The 10,016-nt window shown below is 37.7% G+C and overlaps 1 protein-coding gene across 2 annotated transcripts in view; it reads right to left on the minus strand.

Moving 5' to 3' along the window:
• Positions 1-9,578, minus strand: part of LOC146001323 (uncharacterized) — a 202,289-nt gene extending 192,711 nt beyond the window's left edge. For both annotated transcript variants that reach the window (XM_083138636.1, XM_083138635.1), the window contains exon 1: positions 9,294-9,578. The gene's annotated coding sequence lies outside the window, so the exon portion shown is untranslated. The remainder of the gene's footprint in view (positions 1-9,293) is intronic.
• Positions 9,579-10,016: the final 438 nt, after the last annotated feature.

The raw sequence follows: 10,016 nt of genomic DNA on the forward strand, positions 1-10,016 counted from the left end.
ATCAGTGATAACAAAAATAAAATATGTTTGCAGAAAATGGTTATGCAGTTGGTATACAGAGCGAGGTGCTACAAGAAACGGACTGTCGTCAAAATGACGTGTCTGTGTAGACTGAGAACAATGCCACAACCATACTTAGGCCTATAACTGTTATCATCTGGCCATAGACATTCCAAATAATAGATAAACAAGAACTAAAAGTGATATCATATTATATTCCAGGCTAAGTACCCCTCTCACATGTATACCAATGAAACGTTAACACATTCTTCAGTGTGTTATTGAATCCTTCACACGTGTAGAGTGCAAAGGGGTATTTTGTCTCTAAATGATTTCATTGTAAGGTATAGGGCATTAGCATTTAAATAACACCATGTATAATTTATACAACTGATCACGTTCTATCTCGTCTCGAGCACAGAACCCTCTTCGACCATTGCATAAAAATCCACAGAAACCAGTCAACTAGAAACCAAGGATGTCTACTCGAATAAGCTACAGTAACACTTTCGTATAGCGGAAACGGATTTCTTACTTTTTACATAAGAAAGTACTTATGCAAATCATTTTCTTTAGCATTGTTGAAGTTTGGGAATGTAGTTTTGATCCATTTTAATGCACAATCATGTGTTTATCTGCGAAAATATCTCTGCGACACGTTATTGCTGCGGCCGCCATTTGCTTTCTGCACGAGAGCACAATGTTCCGTGTGTTACATGACGTAACTCACAGTAAGTGTTTCGGTAAAACTTCGATAGCATCCCAACGGATTTCTTCATTTTTACACAAAAAAACTACTTACTGAAATTAGTTTCTGTAGCATTTAGAAGTTCTTGTTGGTATTTTCTTTCATCGAGAGAAACCGATGTTGTCCGTATATGTTAAATTGGATGAAAGGTGTGTTAATGGAACCTAACTTAACAGGCCTAACATAACCTCATAGGCATACCTCGTCCCCATGATGGTTCGTGGTGCTATCGTGAATTTTTAGGGCTACCCGTGGATGTTTTTTGCGGCTAACATCTATGGTTTGTGAGGCTAATGTCAATGTTTTTGGGGCTAACTTCAATGGTTTAATAATTACTGTTTAGGTCGAAAATTATACTTCTTTTGTGTAAAAAAACAAAATAGCACCTTGAAGAATGACGAAATAAACGAGTGAGAGGTGTTGGGATGCTATCAAAGTTTTACCAGTGTTTCAAACCTTGCCATGTTTTCACTATAACATAATGTGTTGAGTATTTTTGTTTCAAATTTTTTTAAGCAATGCTTGCCTAACCTAAATGAACCTGACCTTGCGAGAAATGGTTTGTGGGGCTAATGTCAATGGTTTATGATGTATTAGCATAATTTCAAATCCGGGCAAGGAAGTAGGTATTTTTTGGTGAAAAAGGTGCAACACTGCATAAATCGACAAAACACTCTCACAACGTGTGATGAACCAGTACGCTATCGCCATAATGTGTGTTACAGAAATTCATTATTACACCTAAAGAAATGTTCCGCAATGCAGGATAGTACGTTAGCAATGTAAAAAAGTGTGAAATAAATTATTTATAGGTGTTTCACCTATACGAAAGTAGTACCAAGCTACATTTTAAATCATAATTTCTGCAGTCAATAATACTAATAAACTTTTAACTGTGTAAATTAATTTCTCTACATTTCAAAATTACTCTAGCATTTATTTTCAGATTTCGGTACTAGTTTACTATTGTTCGGACAGATTTCTTCATATTCACAGAATAAACTACTTACCATAATAAGTTCCTGTAATATTGTCTAACATCGGGAAGATGATAGGGGAAATTCATGTTCTTTGTTGAAAATTAATTTTCCGACGGACAATAGCCTTTGGCACGTACACCTTCGTACATCATCAAGCGTCGTGATTGTGTTTTGTTCATGTTCATTGGGTATCCAGTGTTTCGAACTGTCTGTGTTTGCAACGAAAGTTAGAAACATTGAGTGTCGTGGATGTGTGGTGAAATTCGTACTGAGTGTGGAAGATCCAGTGGATTTTATAATTTAATTGAACACTGGATCGTGAAGAAAGGAAAGAATGTTGAAAATGTGGCACTGAATGTAAGCTACTAGTTAGAAGGAATTGGCTGTGGGTATATGCCTAATACAATGTGTCATGGATGTGTGGTGAAATTCAGGTAAGGTTTCTGTATCCTGCAAACGGATTTCTTCAAATTTAAAAGTTTGGGGCTCATTTGGGGGCAGGTGACTTCGGCCAATTTCTAACATGCCTTTAACAGGGACAAAGCCGGGTAGCCGGAGCGGAGGCGGGGCCACGGTAGGTCAGTTACCCCAGGGGCGGAGCCCGGAATCGGTGGGAAATTTGGACTCAAAAATGCAGTGTTTCAACCTTCCTAACCGAAAAATACCTACTTTCGTGTTCATTATGTCATCAAAGACCATTGACGGATAGACCCAAAAACCATTTACGATAGCCCGAAAAACAGTCCACGACAGTCCCACGAACCACTGATGGATAGCCCCAAAAACCATTCACGATAGCACCACGGACAATTTCCGGCAAGTTTAGGTAAGGTTAGCATAGTTAAAAAATTCTCGAAAAAAAAGGCATGTTTGGAAACACTGGCGAGACCACGTGACTTTCAACGCTTGTGCCGTCTGCACATACATAATGGAAACAACGGCCTAATGTTACAGAAGATGCAAGTTCCTTACGTAAAAAGTGATTACTTCTTGTTCTGCAGCATTCTATGGTGAAGTTTTCAGTTTCTGCGAAAGAAAATACCTCAAAGAACTTCGACAATGCTACAGAAACTGATTTCAGTAAGTAGATTCTCCTGTAAATTTCAAGAAACCTGTTCGGGAGATATCGGATACAGTCCGGCCAAGGGAGACGAAACCCTCTGGGATGGACTATTCCAAACGCGAGAGGGGAAGCAGGTAGAAGCACGCTGTAAACAATGCTGCGGTATTTCGTTTGAATGCGTTTGCTTGTTTAGTTTATTTTCGCTTGCTGTGCTGTGTTGTGTTCGCGTTTGTGAATTGTGATGGGTCTTTCACTTGGTAACAAACCGTTTCGAAGTGGAACTAAAACAATTCTGCAGAACGTAATTGATTTTTGTGACCGAGAAGAAGAAAACGGTGAAGTTTTGCTTCCTGTTACTCACTCTTCGAAACGAGCAAGTCAGATTGCTGGTGTGTCATTGTCGGCAATAAAGAAGATTCGTCGTGAAGCAGGCAAGCAAGAGGTTCCCGAATTTAGTTCTCCCAAAAAACGACGAAAGAAGGATATTCTGGAGACAACAGGAATAGATTAATTCGATTGTGACATAATTATGCGTATGGTGCATGACTTCTATGTCCGAGAAAGAAAGGTTCCGTCCTTAAACAAATTGCTGCCAGTTTTAAAGGACAAAATCAACTTTACCTGGAAAAAAGAGACACTAAGAAAAATTCTGCATAAAATCGGTTTTAAATGGAAACGATGCAAAAATAAGAGGAAAGTCTTGATTGAGCGGGATGATATCGTTTTAAAGAGGATCCAATTTCTGAGAAACATAAAACGATTCCGAGAAGAAAGAAGAGCTCTTGTCTACATCGATGAAACTTGGGTCGACAGTAACCTGACGTTTGGTAAATGCTGGCAATCAGATGAAACTGATGGAATTCTACAAACGGGAAACGCTTCACGCAGAGTCATTGTTTTGTGTGCTGGCGGGCTGATGGGATTTATACCTAACACCAATCTCGTGTACAAGGCAAACACGACCACAGGAGAATACTTCCCAGATATATTCCGTTTGCTGGTGTAGTATACGGTTAGCTTTCATTTTATTCTGAAGCCTTCCACTATACGTGAACGTCTCTGTACTTATTTTGCCGACGATATTATTGCGCTTGAAACTTCATTGTTGTTTCCGCAGCAGACGATTTTCTCGCAGCCCGCTTCTTGCGCCGAACATACTTTCTGCTGTCACCCCTATTTTGCCACTGAACACGTCCAGTTGGCGCATGCGCACTTCCGTCCATGGTCTCAGCTAACGTAGCCAGACTATAGTTACCTTTTCTTCGTAAAACAATGTGAAAAAAAAATGGATCAGATGAGGTTTGTTAACAGGTATTTCTTGGGTTCTGAAGCTTGAAACACTGCATAACGAATGAAAATCAACAAAACACAAGCATGACGCACGATTATGTAGGAAGTTGTACGCGCCACATTGTGTCTCAGGCAAGCGAAAAGACTACGAGAAAGAAGTATTCTTAATGTGAAAAATTGCAATTACTTTGGTGAAAAAAACGTCAATACACCTTAAGGAATGGGTACAAATCTGATATTTGCTGGACAGATTTCTTCATTTTTACAGAAGAAACTACGTATGGTAATAAGTTCCTGTAGCATTGTCTAACATCTGGAAGGTGTTTTGTGTGATGTGGGAATGTTTCATAGCGGAAATTCAACTACTGACGCATAGCCCCACGAACCATTTCCGGTAAGGTTAGGTTAGGTAGGATTATGTATAGGTTACAATAGTTAAAAATTGGTTTCGAAAAAAATATGCCTAGCCCCACACACCACTCTCTCATAGCCCCACGAACCATTGACACATAGCCCCACAAACCATTTGCAGAAACGTAAGTACTTCAGTTACAAAAACACTTTTTTTAAAAAAAAATTGCAATTACTTTTATCAAAAAAACGTGAATGCATCTTCAAGAATGTTCCGCAAAGCAGAAGGGGGTAAATATGTTTACTATCGCCCGGACGGATTTCTTCAAATTTACAGGAGAAAGTACTTACTGAAATGAGTTTCTTTAGCATTTTGGACGTTCTTGGAGGTATTTTCTTTCACGGAAAGTAAAAACTTCGTATTTGAATGCTGCCGAACAAGAATTAATCACTTTTTACATAAGAAATTTGCATTGCCTGCCACATTATGCCATTGTTTCCATTGTGTGCATGCAGATGGCGAGAGCGTAAGTCACACAATCTTTGCAGTGTTTCCAAACATGCCTTCTTTTTACGGAAATTTCTATTTTTAACTATGTTCACCACGCTTTCTTTGTCGTAAACACGTCGTTGTGTTTCAAGAAGATGATGTGTCAAGGATGCGTCGTGAAGTTGTTGTCGGATGTAGAAAATGTAGTGTAATTTGTGGTTCAACATGGAATCATGAAGAAAGAAACATCGAGAGGGTTTGGCGTAATGTCCGGCATTCAATTCCAGTGTTTGGAAGAATAAAATATTTATCTGAGTACCTCTTCAAAAGTAGTTTTCCACGGGATACAAGAGTTCATGAATTTTTTAAACAAGCAGCTACCGGTCAGTACATGTGAGTAGAAAAATAGATATTACAAGTAGCAATATACCGCATTTTGTGTTCATTGAAATTGTAAGTGGCTTGTATTGTGTTAACTGAACTTTTAAATTTCTCCAATCAAAAGCAATATAACGAATTTTCTGTTTATTGAACTTTTCATTGGCGCCTCTTGTGTTACTTCAACATGTAAAATTCAATGTAGAAGAAAAGAGAATATATTTTGTCTAGTCATGTATTATTTTTTTTATTTCTAACATGTTTAAATGTTTATTATTTTAAATATGTTTGCCTAACCTAACCAAACCTAACCCAACCTTATCGCGCATGGGTTGTGGAGGTAAACATGAAAAAAAAAATCGAAATAGTACGTAATTTTAAGTCATGAAGGTTTGAAACACTGCTTGCACACTGAAAATCGACAAAACACAAGCTGGTGCGTCATGACGCACAATGATCCATTACGAGTGCACGCCATATTGTATATTACAGAAGCGGAACAAGTAAGACAAATAATCAATCGTAATATGAAAGTTGACATTATTTTATGGAAAAAGGCATAACTTCACCTTAAAGAATGTTCCGCAAGGCAAAATAGGTAAGTACCAGTGGTAAAATTAAGGAAATAAATGAGTGAAAGGTGTCCGGGCATTATCGCATATTTACCCAGATGGGTAAGTACGAATGTCAAAAATTCACAAAACGAAAAAGTTATAGGTGTCAGGGGACTACCAGATTTTTACCAAGGAATGTTCCGTGAAGCAGATAGGTAAGTACGAATGTCAAAAATTGACGAAACAAAGAAGTTATAGGTATCCGAAGGATACTAAATTTTTACACAGATTTCTAAATACCTTTCTAATACTCTTATAAAACTTTCGAAAAATCATTCATCATTCGGAAGAGTTACCGATTTGCTTAGAATGCCATAGTGGTTCTCCATTTCCCTGTTCAATTTCTAAAAGTGAAAACATAATTCAGTAGTAAAATTTACAGCACTGTAATTCACTATTCTGATGTTAAATTTAGCCAGAATTAATGCTTCCTGCTGCTTCAATTTAACACATTACGATCTAGGTAAAATTTAAGTATCCCCGAAATGCATTTCTTCAAATTTACAGGAGAAATTACTCACCGAATGCAGTTTCTTTAGAATTGTGGAAGTTCGGGGAAGTGTTTTCTCACATCATTCATTCAATTTTGCCGGTAAATCATCTATTTTTCGATATAAATGTGTGACCGATGCGCGAAAGCTCTTGCATCCATATACTTCCAGGTGGATGTACCCTGTGTGTGATGACGTAATCCCAGTCAATCCCGGTCAGTGTTTCCAAACACGTGTTTTTGTAACTGAAGAAGGTATGTTTCCGCAAATGGTTTGTGGGGCTATGTGTCAATGGTTCGTGGGGCTATGCAAGAATGGTGTATGGGGCTACGCATATTTTTTTCGAAACAAATTTCTAACTATTGTAACCTATTGTGACCCTACCTAACCTAACCTTACCGGAAATGGTTTGTTGGGCTACGTATGAATAGTTCGTGGGGCTATGCGTCAATGGTTTGTGGGGCTACGTAGGTATTTTTTGGTGGGGTGGAAACACTGCATGCCGACTACAGTAGTGAAACTGTGACCGCCATTTAGCATGTAATTGAAGGGAAAAAGAAACAATCAAAACTTACTTCATACGTCAAAAATATAGATTATTTCCGTGAAAAAAAAATGAAATGGCACCTTCAAGAATCCTTTGGAATGCAGAATATGTAAGTACCAATTGTAATATAATTAAGCCTTGTTTCCATATTAAAACCAATAAGTTGCTGACCAAGGCAGTTTATTAAGATAAAAACACTTAACACGTAACGTTTCGACCGTGTAGCAGGGTCTTCCTCAGACGAAGAACTAAACTAAATTGATTTTAGTTTAGTTCTTCGTCTGAGGAAGACCCTGCTACAGGGTCGAAACGTTACGTGCTAAGTGTTTTTATCTTAATAAACTGCCTTGGTCAGCAACTTATTGGTTTTGTAAGTACCAATGTGAAAAAGAAGAAAATAAAGGAACTTGAGGCGTTTCGGGGATACTTAACATTTAATCCAATGTTTTCTTTCTCACTAATAAAATTATTATTACTCTACTCAGGAATACATGCTAATATTACTTACGGTCCTATTATAGTATGGGGGTGACACCTATAAATCATATATTTCACATTTTTTTTACATTTGTAATTTACTATTTTGGAATGTGGAAAATTTCCTAAGGTGAAATAATGCATTTCTAACTAAGATAATGTCTATTTCTTACATTTACGAGTACTTACTGTTACTTGTTATTTTGATTCTGTAACGCATTACGGCGGGCGATAGCGTACTGGTTCAAGGCACGTTGTGCGAGTGTTTTGTTGATTTATGCAGTGCTGCAACCTCATTCACTGGAAAATACCTACTTTCGTGCCCGGATTTGAAATTATCCTAATACGTCGCAAACCATTGACGTTAGCCTCACAAACCACTGACGTTAGCCCCACAAACCATTGACATTAGCCCCAAAAATCATTGACGTTAGCCCCAAAAACCATTGACGTTAGCCCCAAAAACCATTTTCTGTAAGGTTAGGTTAGGTTAAGTTGTTAGGCAAGCGTAGTTTAAAAAAAAAATACTCGACACGTCACGTTCTAGTGAAAATACGGCGAGGCTGAAACACTGACTATGGGGTTGCATCATCTTAACACACGGAACATTGTACTCTCGTGCAGAAAGCAAATGGCGGGGTAAAAATTTACTATCCTTCGGACACCTCTGATTTTTTCGTTTCGTCAATTTTTGACATTTGTACTTATGTATCTGCTTCGCGGAACATTCCTGAAGGTGTATCAACGTTGTTTTGATGAAATTTTAACTATGTTTCCTAACAACAGAACTAACCTAACCACGTGCCAATGGTTCGTGGGGCTAGCGCCAATGGTTCGCAATTATTTCCAATTTCTAGATTCTGATACTAACACGACACCAAATTTTAACTATGTTTCCTAACCTAACAGAACTAACCTATCCACGTGCCAATAGTCCGTGGGGCTAGCTATTCAACAAACAACATGAATTTCAGCTATGAAACATTCCCACATCACACAAAACACCTTCTCGATGTTCGACAATGCTACAGGAACTTATTACAGTAAGTAGTTTCTTCTGTAAAAATAAATAAATGTGTCCGAAGGATAGTAAAGTAGTACCCTACTTTACTATACTGGAGACACCTATCAATGATTTATTTCACAATTTTTTACATTGTTAACTTACTGTTCTGCAGTGCGGAACATTTCTTTAGGTGAAATAATGAATTTCTAACGAAAATAATGTATATTTCTTACATTAACGAGTACTTACTGTTGTTCCTTATTTCTCACAAACCATCCACGGGCAGCCCCCAAAATCATCGACGTTAGCCCAAAAATTCACGATAGCCCCTCAAACCATCATGGGGACGAGGTACGCCTACTAGGTTAGGTTAGGCCTGTTAGGTTAGGTTCCATTAGCACTCCTTTCGTTCAATTCAGCATATCCTGACAATATGAGAGCGTATTGTGCACTCGTGCAGAAAGCAAATGGCGGCAGCAGAAACAGCGTGTCAAACAGAGATTTTCGCAGAAAAGAACATGCATTCGCATTAAAATGGATCAAAACTACATTCCCGAACATCAACAACGCTACAGAAAATGATTTGTGTAAGTACTTTCTCCTGTAAATTTGAAGAAATCCGTCTCCGGTATAGTAAAGTGTTACCTTAAAATGGATCAAAACTACATTCACGAACTTCCACAACGCTACAGAAAATGATTTCCGTAAGTATTTAATCCTTTAAATTTGAAGAAATCCGTCACCCCTATACTATAATGTTACCAATGCATTACACGGTACTATTATAGTATGGGGGTGACTTTCTCCTGTAAATTTTAAAAATCCGTCACCCCCATACTATAATGTAACTTTACTTACAATTGGTGACAGTTAAGTATTTCTCTTCGAATATCTTTGCAGTCTACCCCTTCCTCTTCATAGGTTTCAATTTCCAAACGTTCTTCAGCGTCCCCTTGCTGTTCAGTAAATTCCCCATCTTCGTTGGTGTTGCCTTCTTAATAATGGAATAGTTTTCACGTGTAGATTAAGATGTGTGTACATTTCAGAGTGACAATATACACTTCTTCAGTTTTGTGAATATTATATATGGTACGTACGTACGTGACTTCTTTAGGTTTGATCTCGGTACAGGACATGTACACAGATTCACTATTTTGAGTGAAAGTGTCACTAAATGTCCTCTACCACAGATCAAAACAATAAATTTTAATTAATTTTATTTTCGCGGAAAATTTAATTACCTGTAATTTATTACTTTTGTACCAAAGAAATCACATACATTTAGTACCATGTAACTTCTATAATTAAACTGAATTAATGGGTAATATTAGTTGTGACGTCACAGCAGACGACAAACCACGATTTGGATATCTAACCTGTCTGACAACGAGCAAAAGTGTTTTTCTCCTATCCATATCAATGAGATTTTTCACCAGAAAAGGTAGCTTTATCTATAGTGAGAGCAGTTATGAAACAAAATTATTGTGCGTGCGTATCGTATATCAATGTAAAGATGAGATTTCGGAAAATTCGTCTATATATCACACATACCTTACAGAGAATAACGTAAAGAATAACCGG

Source organism: Lepisma saccharinum, chromosome 17 (genome assembly GCF_977018435.1).
Source record: "Lepisma saccharinum chromosome 17, izLepSacc3.1, whole genome shotgun sequence".
In the NCBI taxonomy this organism is placed as follows: domain Eukaryota; kingdom Metazoa; phylum Arthropoda; class Insecta; order Zygentoma; family Lepismatidae; genus Lepisma; species Lepisma saccharinum.